Source organism: Schistocerca cancellata, chromosome 4 (genome assembly GCF_023864275.1).
Source record: "Schistocerca cancellata isolate TAMUIC-IGC-003103 chromosome 4, iqSchCanc2.1, whole genome shotgun sequence".
Classification (NCBI taxonomy): domain Eukaryota; kingdom Metazoa; phylum Arthropoda; class Insecta; order Orthoptera; family Acrididae; genus Schistocerca; species Schistocerca cancellata.
In genome coordinates this window covers 680,341,169-680,353,540 of record NC_064629.1, presented here as the reverse complement: position 1 = coordinate 680,353,540, position 12,372 = coordinate 680,341,169, and positions in this window count along the sequence as shown.

Sequence of the window (12,372 nt, the reverse complement as noted above, 5' to 3'; positions counted from 1 at the left end):
AAGTTCCTCCCACACTCGGCGCAGCATGTCCCCATCAATGAGTTCGAAAGCATCATTGATGCAAGCTCGCAGTTCTGGCACGTTTCTTGGTAGAGGAGGTTTAAACACTGAATCTTTCACATAACCCCACAGAAAGAAATCACATGGGGTTAAGTCGGGAGAGCGTGGAGGCCATGACATGAATTGCTGATCATGATCTCCACCACGACTGATCCATCGGTTTTCCAATCTCCTGTTTTAAGAAATGCCGAACATCATGATGGAAGTGCGGTGGAGCACCATCCTGTTGAAAGATGAAGTCGGTCTCCAGTTGTGGCATGAGCCAATTTTCCGTGGGCTACGTGTGAAACTTGCCCGCACGCGTTCAACTGTTTCTTCGCTCACTGCAGGTTGATTTCCCCTTACAGAGGCATCCAGAAGCTTTAAACTGCGCATACCATCGCCGAATGGAGTTAGCAGTTGGTGGATCTTTGTTGAACTTCGTCCTGAAGTGTCGTTGCACTGTTATGACTGACTGATGTGAGTGCATTTCAAGCACGACATACGCTTTCTCGGCTCCTGTCGGCATTTTGTCTCACTGCGCTCTCGAGCGCTCTGACGGCAGAGCGGCTTCAGCCAAACAAAACTTTATGAGTTTTTCTACGTATCTGTAGTGTGTCGTGACCATATGTCAATGAATGGAGCTACAGTGAATTTATGAAATCGCTTCAATCATTTGTAATAGCCCTATATATATATATATATATATATATATATATATATATATATATATATATATATATATATATACTTTGTGCTGATTCTTTTGAAAATAGTAAGGTGCACCATTTCAGTAATTGTGTGTGGTGCCTATAATTATAGATCCTGTTACAATAAATTAAGACTCTTAAATGAAATGTCATTTTGTCATGAACTTTATCTGAAGCACAGGCTTGTTATGAGGAATTGTGAACATAAATGAAAAGTAAGTGTGTGTGTGTGTGTGTGTGTGTGTGTGTGTGTGTGTGTGTGTGAGAGAGAGAGAGAGAGAGAGAGAGAGAGAGAGAGAGAGAGAGAGAGATGGAATGTAAGGTTGTACAGAAGTGGAATGTGGGCAGTAAGCAGTTCAGACAATAACAGAATGGAAGGTTTTGAAATGTGATGCTACAGAAGGATGTTGAAAATCAGATGTGTAGATTCAATAATTAATGATGAGGTACTGAGGCAAACAGGGGAAAGAAGAAATTTGACACAGTTTGACTAAAAGAAGGGATCAGTGTACAAGTACACATGCTAAGGTATCAAGGAATTAACAGTTTTGGTAGTGGAAGGAAATGTGGGGCTAAAAACTTTATAGGTAGAAAAAGACTTCACACAGGATAGACTACTGTAGAGAGCTGCATCAAACCAGTCTTTTGGGGTGAAGAAGACCACAATGGCAAACAAGTGTATGACTCATTGAATTTTTGACTTCACCACAAAAAATGTGACCTTAGCCAACTCACCGTTCAACAGTCCTTAAAAATTTACTACTCCAATAACAGGAGTTAACTATTTAAATGTATTAAGAGGATTATCACCGGTTTGTGTAAGTAATACATTCAGAAATTGCAAGACTTGCTGTTGTGATGTCATTGGTATCACGCAAAAATATTCAATATACTTAATAAGGGTTTGGATACTTATCTCCCATTGTGTGCATAGTACATTCTAAATTGTCAGCAGCTTCTCAGAATGTTTTAAGTTTTACATGAAATAGGAACTTTAAAACTCATAGATGCATTTGCTTTTGTACACTTATAATGATTTGTGGAATGATAAACAATTTTAACACTAAAGTTGTTTGAAGAAAACTTTTACTTTGGTCTGTGTTAATAACAAGTTGTGTTGGTAAAATGAAGACTGCTGCATATCAGGTGTAGTTAATATCTTTTTTTTTTTTTAAAAAGCCAGTTTTAGTGGGATTTATGGTCTGATAGCTGCTCAAAAATTGTTAAATGAGAAGAATACTTTCAATGACGAAGCAAAGTTAAAATTTGCCGGCTGTGAAATTGAAGCAGTGCATCAACATAGGTAACAAGTTACTTGAAATATACGAGAATATTGTAGAATTCTGTTGAATGGTTAAGCAAACCACTCAAGACATGCCTTGGACCTTCTGGAACTACTGGATTCTCTTTTACATAGTGTGGATGCAGAGATCATATAAAGCTTTTTCAGTATAGATGGTTATGGAGATTGAAAAAATTAGTATTCGTAAATATCTGGTTCAGAAAATGCTAGTGCAGTTATTTGCAAACATTCTTTCAGAAAAGAAAGTTTAGGTTTTTGGCCTTCAGTCAAATCTAGTATTTAAAGTGTTTTTGGATGATTTTGTACTAACCAAATATTTAGGGATGCTAAAATACTACATAGCTTAATAATTGCATTAGCTAGCTGCTACAGAAAGCAAGGAGGTGCATTACATGTTAAATTAAATTTTCTTGACAAGCTGTAGTTAAATGAGAGAGAGAGAATTACTAGTACAAAAGATAATAAGACAAGCTTCGAATAAGACACAAATATTACATCTGTACAGTGCATATTAGAAATAATTTGAGGGCATTTTCGTGCACCAAAACAAGAAAAAGGAGCCATTTAAATATATATCTTGAAGTCTTATATTTTATATTATTAATGTAAACTATGTTGCAGGTTCGTGAGGAAAAGATCTCGGAACAATTTTCAGAACATATTCTCATTTCTTCATATGTACACACTCATCAGTTCATAGGCTGTTGGAACACTTTCAGATGGTGCTTTCGGAAGACAAATAATTTAGTTTCATAGTCTGATATGACATGCTGATGAAGGGAGGTCTGTAACATAAATCAGTAGTTACAGATGGCCCAACAATTCATCAGTCAGAGGACTGAAGTCACAGAGAATGTGTAGGCCATGGTTATGGTCCTTCCATAGCTCTTCATCTGTTATGCAAAATATTATCTTGTACATTTTGAAGAATGTGTGCTAGAGACTCATCATGCATAAACCGTATGCTTTCTCTTATTTTCTGTAGCAAATCCTGCATCCAGTCAGGCAGAGTGTTCTGAATGAAGTTCTTCTAGATAGCGGCTGTAAGATGTGTAGATGTGAACCTACCTGACAACCCACTTAAGAATTTCCACTCTTATTTAAAACAAATCATCATCAAGGATGCAATGAATGTGACATACTTTCATATGGATAATAATAGTTAATTATCGAAGAACTCAATTTTTGATTAATAATTTTGTGTGTTGAAAAATGTGTTGAACATGCTGTTAATAACTCAATGATTGGCTGTATTTTTATTTTTACGGACTTGTTTATCTTGAATTAAATTCATGGATATGGATGCAGTGACATGAAATACCATTGAAAATTCAATCCAGACTGTGCTGTGATCTTTGATTTTCTGCTTTTCATGCTACACTACTGGCCATTAAAATTGCTACACCAAGAAGAAATGCAGATGATAAACAGGTATTCATTGGACAAATATATTATACTAGAACTGACATGATTACATTTTCACCCAATTTGGGTGCATAGATCCTGAGAAATCAGTATCCAGAACAACCACCTCTGGCCGTAATAATGACCTTGATATGCCTGGGCATTGACTCAAACAGAGCTTGGATGGTGTGTACAGGTACAGCTGCCCATGCAGCTTAAACACGATATCACAGTTCATCAAGAGTAGTGACTGGCGTATTGTGATGAGCCAGTTGCTCGGCCACCATTGACCAGACGTTTTCAATTGGTGACAGATCTGGAGAATGTGCTGGCCAGGGCAGCAGTCGAACATCTTCTATATCCAGAAAGGCCCGTACAGGACATGCAACATGCGGTCATGCATTATCCTGCTGAAATGTAGGTTTTCGCAGGGAACGAATGAAGGGTAGAGCCACGGGTCGTAACACATCTGAAATGTAATGTCCACTGTTCAAAGTGCCGTCAATGCGAATGAGAGGTGACCAAGACGTTTAACCCGTGGCACCCCCATACTTTCACACCGGGTGATACGCCAGTATGGAGATGACGAATACACGCTTCCAATGTGCGTTCACTGCGATGTCGCCAAACACAGATGCGACCATCTTGATGTTGTAAACACAACCTGGATTCATCCGGAAAAATGACGTTTTGCCATTCGTGCAGCCAGGTTCGTCATTGTGTACAGCATCGCAGGTGCTCCTGTCTGTGATGCAACGTCAAGGATATCCGCAGCCATGGTCTCCGAGCTGATAGTCCATGCTGCTGCAAACCTCGTCGAACTGTTCGTGCAGATGGTAGTCGTCTTGCAAATGTCCCCTATCTGTTGACTCAGGGATCGAGACATGGCTGCACAATCCGTTACAGCTGTGTGGATAAGATGCCTGTCATTTCGACTGCTGGTGATAAGAGGCCGTTGGGATCTAGCACGGCGTTCTGTATTACCCTCCTGAACCCACTGATTCCATATTCTGCTAACAGTCATTGGATCTCGACCAACGCAAGCAGCAATGTCACGATACAATAAACCGCAATCGCGATAGGCTACAATCCGACCTTTATCAACGTCGGAAACGTGATGGTACGCATTTCTCCTCCTTACACGAGGCATTACAACAACATTTCACAAGGCAATGCCGGTCAACTGCTGTTTTTGTATGAGAAATCGGTTGGAAACTTTCCTCATGTCAGCACGTTGTAGGTGTCGCCACCGGCGCCAACCTTGTGTGAATGCTTTGAAAAGCTAATCATATGCATATCGCAGCATCATCTTCCTGTCAGTTAAATGTTGCGTCTGTAGCATGTCATCTTCGTGGTGTAGCAATTTTAATGGCCGGTAGTGTATTTAATCATGATGTTAAAGAGCTATCCAGTTCCAAAGATTGTAAAAGTATTTCTGAAAAACTTTGTGTATAACTATTGGCATTTGCCTATAAAACCAGACTGAAACAGTCTGTTGGGTTGCTTGTTGACTGCAGCAGTAGTTGGTATGGGTAAGAAGGTTAAAATTTTAAAATCTGTTTTCATTATTATGTATCAAAGACTATCCTAAAGTTAGCTTGTTGTTAAATGCAAAGGTGTAAAATAGAAATTATTGCTTTTGTCACTTTGAGTTCACTAGAATTTGTACATAAAGGCACCGAATCTAATGTATTTTGCATTAGATCCTGTAATAATGGTGCTGTCATCTAAGTGACTTCGTAGATAACATGTTCAGCTCTTCAGCACTGTTCCACTGATTTTGTTCTGTATTAACATGGGAAAGGCTGTAGTCATGTGAATGTAGCCTCAATCAAATTTAGTAATAATAATAACTTTTTGTACCTATACCTGACATGAAATTACAGTAGGGCGTTCTGCTGCCTCAAAAGTTTTTTGAGGACTCTCAAATCTCCCACTTTTTTATGATTTCACTTGGTTTAAGTATTTCACATAATTAATTTACTGTACAAGTACATCCACTAGGAACTGCCACTTGTACAACATGGTTTGCAATCTTTTTTATATGCCGTTAATGTTTTGCATTGGTGGTAGTACAAATTCAAAGCTGTTGTAACCTAATTGTGACAACTTCAGTGTAGTTATGTTGTAGGAATGTATGGTATTTCTAAATAGCAAGAATTTGTTTCTGTTCTAGTAAGCAGTGTGAGGACATCATAGTGGATATTTGACACTTTTAAATCTATGTAGTCACTGTCATGCCAAAACAAAAGCGTAACTTTACCAGCAATATAAAAAGTGAGTTTTCTTTTGTTGCTGGTAGTGGAGGAACTGTAGAATACACACATTTGTTTCCTTAGGTAACACTGTTATCAGTGGAAAGAAAAAGAAACTTGAACAGCTAAGGCATTGCTCATTGTCAAAAGACATGCAAGAGGGGCACCATGTGCTCACTTTTATGAAAAAAGTCTAATGAAAAAGCTGTTACTGATAAAATGCATGAAAATGAAAAGTACAGGTGACAGTGTGGCAGAATAATTGTAAAAAGCCATTTGAAACTGTATGAGTGCATGAAGCATAGCAAACTTCTTTGTCCATTAAGTCCTGTCAGTATAATGTGTGTACGGTTTTTCCTTAACATTTTAAAATGTTCTGTTTTTCAATGAAAGTGAAATGTACACCATAAATTACATGAGTGTTGTGTTGATGACAGATTACAAATTAAACTTCAGTGGAAGAATGCAGTAGTGGTATACTTGATTTTTGAAAGAAATTGTGGGAAACATACTGGTACAACAGAAAACTGTATGATTTATACAAGGTTCGTTTGATCACAAGTGCAACTGGATCTGCCTGAAGGGGGCAGTGTGCCTAACATAGGTCTAATTTCGCAGTGTTGAGATTCTGCCTTGGATCATTCTGAGGATGTAATTAATTCTGCATTAATACATCTATGTAAAATAATGAACAACTAGAAAGTCTTGTGGCCATGGTGGTCACTCTGAAAACTCACCTGACGCGGTTTTCCATTCTACTACATCCTGTGCAAGCCTGTTCATCTCCAAATAACTACTGCAACCTACATCCTACTGAATCTGCTTACTGTATTAATGTTTTGCCCCTCTCCTCCCTCTCACCCTCCCCTCAGATACTAAGTTGGTGAGCCATTGATGTCTCAAAACCTGTCCCATCAACTGATAACTACTTTGAGTCAAGTTGTGCCACAAATTTTTTTTCTCACTGGTTCTGTTCAGTACCTCCCCATTAGTTACGTGACCTTCCCATGTAATCTTCAACATTCTTCTGTAACACCACATTTTAAAAGCTATTCTCTTCTTGGCTGAACTGTTTATCTTGCACGTTTCATTTTCATGCAAGGGTACAGCCCAGTCAAATACCTTCAGGAAAGCCTTCCTGACACACACATCCGTATTCAGTGTACAAATTTCGCTTATTCAGGAACTCTTTTCTTGCCATTGCCAGCGTACACTTTATATTGCCTGTAGTTTGGCCATAATCAGTTATTTTACCATCGAAATAGCAAAACTCATCTACTAATTTTTCTTAATCACCTGTTGTAATTTGACTACATTCCATTATCCTTGTTTTGCTTAGGTTGTTGTTCGTCTTATATCCTCCTTTCAGGACACAGTCCATTCCATTCAGCTGCTCCTCAGAGTCCTTTGCTGTCTCTTAACAGAATTATGATGTCATCAGCAAACTTCCAACAAGTTTTTATTTCTTCTTCCTGAATGTTAATTCCTACTCCAAAGTTTTCTTTGATTTCCTTTATGCTTACTCAATATACAGATTGAATAACATCAAGGGTAAGCTGCAACTCTGTTTCACTCCCTTCTCAACCACTACTTCTTTTACATACCCATTGGCTCTTTATAACTGCTGTCTCATTTCTATACAAGTTGTAAATAGCCCTTTGCTTCCTTGTATTTTATCCCTGTTCCTTCAGAATTTCAAAGAGTGTTCCAGTCCTCAGTCAAAACTTTCTGTGAAGTCTACAGATACTACAAATGTAGGTTTGTCTTTCCTTAACCTGTCTTCTGAGAGCAGTCATAGGGTTGGTATTGCCTCACATTTTTCTACATTTCTCCAAAATCGAAACTGATCTGAGTTTGTTAATTTCACTTAATTGTGATATCTCACTAATGTATGATCTCAGTTTTTCTTTTTTAACATCTGGCTATAACTTACACTTAATTTGCAGTTAACTTCTTGGCACTAAGCTGCTTTGTTTATAGCATGCCTTAAAACTGATGGTGCAGAGTTATTTCTCTGAACTCTTGTCATTTTCTTTTTATTGTTGATTAACTCTGAGCTGATTTGGTACGTCATCTCTTGCTTGCTATGCTAGTTACACGATGGTCTGATGTACTCCATACGTGTGGACCAACCACTAATTCAGTAGGTGTGAAATGTCTGAGCACCACCCATCCAGAAACAGATCACATCCCTTTTCACCTCACTGTTTTCTAGTTGTAGATTGATTTGTGATGGTTAGCTCTTACAAATTTTCATGACTGGAAAATATTTTCTTTGTGGTACAGGCAGCTGTGTGTGTTCTGTACATCATCACTTTTATCAGTTGTAGCAACAAAGGAGCTACAGCTAAAGAAATAATTGCAGAATCCTCATCATTCAGAACAGTTTGCAACCACTCATCATTACAGCCTGATTTACATATATTGTTGCAGTTTGGTGGAGGTTACATAGTCGAGAGTACCTTAATATCACTGTGTTATTAACCCAAATATTCAGAGAATTTATGTGCAATCTAGCTGAATGAAATACTGGTTGAAATGAAAGCATGAGGAATAAATAGCATGTATGTGTGCATATAATGAACAAGCCTGCCTTGTAAAAACCTGTAGAAAGTAGAACATGTTTGAAAAACTGGTATACTTACGGGCTACACACATGGCAATCCGTGGTAGTGAACAATTGCTACAGCGAGACTGAAGAGAACTGTGCTCCATAGTTGTTGAGACTGGCCTGACCACTGGTCACAGGAGGTATCACTCCAGTATTCATTGCTGTGGACTTCCTTAGTAATATTTAGTTGCTTTCCTGATTTGGGGAGAGAAAAGCACAGAAAGTATAAAATTTTAGTACAGATTGATGGAATTTTGGAAATTTGTGGTAAGGACTATGGGACCAAACATTCATGGAATAACTTCAGAGTTATGTACAGCTATGCACTATGAGAATTATGTTCGAAATTTAGTCGCATTATTACTCAGCTGAGGTCCATACACAGCCTAAGGCATACAGCTAAAACTTCAGCAAGATGAGTATAGTACAACAAATTGGATTCCAAAGAAATTGTCTGGTTGAACTAGATTTGAAGAAGGTACATGTCATGTGATACGAGGTACATCATATCACTGAACTTGAAGGAATTTGGTACACCAGGGACTCTTTAAATTACCAGTCGTGAGATTATATGGATGAGGGAGGAAAGGGTAGGGTTTAATGTCCTATCAACAATAATTTCATTAGAGATGGAGCATAAGCATGGGTTGTATCTCAAGGCTGGGGAAAAAAAAAAATTGCCCGTGCCCTTTGAAAGGGGTCAGTTCAGGGAAAAAACTGAAAACGTAAATCTGAAGGGCTGGATGCAAATTTGAGCTGTTGTACTCCTGAATGAAAGTCCAGCATCTTCCCTAAATAATTTGTGTGTGTGTGTGTGTGTGTGTGTGTGTGTGTGTAGTAAAAAAAATTCTAATGATGATATTTATATAATTTGGTTTGTGTTTCATAAAGACTCTCAGGATAAATTATTTATCCATTTACTTCAATTTTTACAGGGACATGGTCATTCTGTTCCAACAAACAGACTTGTCGCTTCTGTCCTGGGCAGCAGGTTTATCCTGTTGCTCTCCCCTAGCCTCACAAGGGCTTCATGCCATTCTGCAATGAACTTTAATTTTGGTGCTGAGGCTGATGGAGATTTTAGAGCTGCTTGACTGTCTGAATGATTGTAGATACCATGCTCTTTGTAGTACCTGCACAGATTCTCCGCTGCTCACTCCGATAACAAGTATTTATGCCTGGGATACTGCGGTGAACTTCCATAGAGAGATCACTCTCTCTAGTCTAGGCTGTATGCCATATACTCTGGCCCTAGCGCTGTCATCAGTTTTTGATCCATCAGTAAACCAGACTGTCTTCTGCACTATGTTGTGGTTCATTCTTCCACTGTTCCCTACTTCCAATTAAGGGCCATTTTAACAAAATTCAGAAACGCCATTTACAAAATTTTACAGGAGAAGTGTTTTCAGTTGTACTCAGTATTGTTGGTTCAAAAAATTTCATAAGCTTAATACTCGTCATCCATGTAGATAGTGATTGATGAAGGAATAATTGAAGTTCGTCACGAACTGCCTTTATTGAGATAAAAATATTCTTATAAAACTCAACATATCCACTTTTTCATGCATGTTCCTTCTACATTTATTAAGCTAGGCATTATAAATATACATTCTAAGTATTTAAATTCACTTAGGTATATTATGTTTTTTAGGCATCAGGATAAGAAGTTAACAATGTGTTAGTAAATGTATATTTTTGTTGTAGGTTAACACATGGCGTTTCCACAGTAACAAAATATCTTTCTTACATGTTAAACATATTATGATACGTCCATAGTGATACATTTAAATGTCAACTAAAGCAATGCTACAGATTTTAATACAGTGTTTAAATTTAATTGTGTGTGACTTCCATAACAATACCTGAAACACTGTCGTTGCACACATATATGCGTAGGACAAAATTGAGGAGAGGATCTCAGAGGTCATGGAACCTGTCGGTACATGAAATTACAACATAAGAGTAATAACAGATAAAAATAAATACTTATGAACCCATAAAAAATTGCTTCATAAGTGTAAGTAAACGCAATCAACAATACAATAAGAATTGGCTTAATTTTTCAAGGAATTCCTCGACGGAATAGGAGTGACCCATGAGGAAACTCTTCAGTTTCGATTTGAAAGTGCGTGGATTACTGCTAAGATTTTTGAATTCGAGTGGTAGCTTATTGAAAATTGATGCAGCAGTATAGTGCACACCTTTTTGCACAAGAGTTAAGGAAGTCTGAACCAAATGCATATTTGATTTCTGCCGAGTATTAACTGAGTGAAAGATGCTCATTCTTGGGAATACGTTACTATTGTTAACAATGAATGACAGTAAGGAATATATATATTGAGAGGCCATCGTCAAAATACCCAGACTCATGAACAGGGGTTGACAAGAGGTTCATGAACTTACACCACTTATTGCCCAAACCGCCCATTCCTGAGCCAAAAATATCCTTTTAGAATGGGAATAGTTACCCCCAAAAAATAATACCATACGACATAAGTGAATGAAAATAAGCAAAGTATACTAATTTTCGTGTTGAACGATCACTCACTCCTGATAATCGTTCGAATAGTAAAAATAGCAGTATTAAGTCTTTGAACAAGATCCTCAACATGGGCTTTCCATGACAGCTTACTATCTATCTGAACACCTAGGAATTTGAACTGTTCATTTTTACTAATCATATGCCCATTCTGTGAAATTAAAACGTCAGGTTTTGTTGAAACTATAAAAAATTGAGTCTCACTGTGATGTAGTGTTAGTTCATTTTCTACAAGCCATGAACTTAGGTCACATACTGCATTATTTGAAACTGAGCCAATGTTGCACACTACATCCTTCACTACCAAGCTAGTGTCATCAGCAAACAGAAATATTTTAGAGTTACCCGTAATACTTGATATAAATAAGGAACAGGAGTGACCCCACATCACAGCCATTATCAACATTGTGAATAATGACCTTTTGCTGCCTGTTGCTAAAGTAAGAGGTGAACCAATTGTGAGCTACTCCCCGTATTCCGTAATGGTCCAACTTCTGGAGCAATATTTTGTGATCAACACAATCAAATGCCTAAGTAAAATCAAAACAATATGCCGAGCGTCTGAAACCTTTTGTTTAGCCCATCCAGTACCTCACAGAGAAAAGATAATATAGCATTTTCAGTTGTTAAATGACTTCTAAAGCCGAACTGTACATTTGATAGCAAACTGTGTGATATGAAATGATCACTTATCCTTACATACACAGCCTTTTCAGTAACTTTTGCAGACATTGATGACATAGAAATAGGTCTAAAATTATCTACATTACCCCTTTCCCCCTCTTTATAAAGCAGCTTTACTACTGAGTACTTTAATCGCTCAGGAAACTGGCCATCCCTAAAGGATAAATTACAAATTTGGCTAAATACTGGACTAACATGTACGGCACAGCACTCTAATATTATGATAGACACTCCATCATAACCATGAGAGACCTCAGTCTTCAGTGATTTAATTATGGACTCGGTCTCCCTGTGTCACAGAGGAGTATTTGAGACATGAATCTCGGAAAGGCATTTGCCAAGAGTGTTATATGATTCCCTGCAGAAACTAATTTTTTATTTAATTCACCCGCAATTTTCAGAAAATAATTGTTAAATACTGTACATATATCTGATTTATTAGTAACAGAAATATTTTTACCTCGAACTGACTGTATATCGTCGACCTTTTGCTGCTGAACAGACACTTCCTTCATAACTGACCATATGGTTTTAATTTTATCCTGAGAATTAGATATTCTATTTGGATACTACATACTCATTGCCTTCCTAATAACATATTTAAGCACCTTGCAACTCTGTTTTTAATGGGCTACTGTAGCTTGATTGTGACTACTTCTAACATTTTGATATAATTCCTGCTTTGTTCTACACGATATCCCACTAGTCACCCACCCGGACTGCCTATTACTGCCAATACACCGGTTAGAATGCTCTAATGGAAAGCAACTCTCAAAGAGCTTGAGAAATGTGTTAAGCAAAGCATTATATTTATCATCTATGTTATC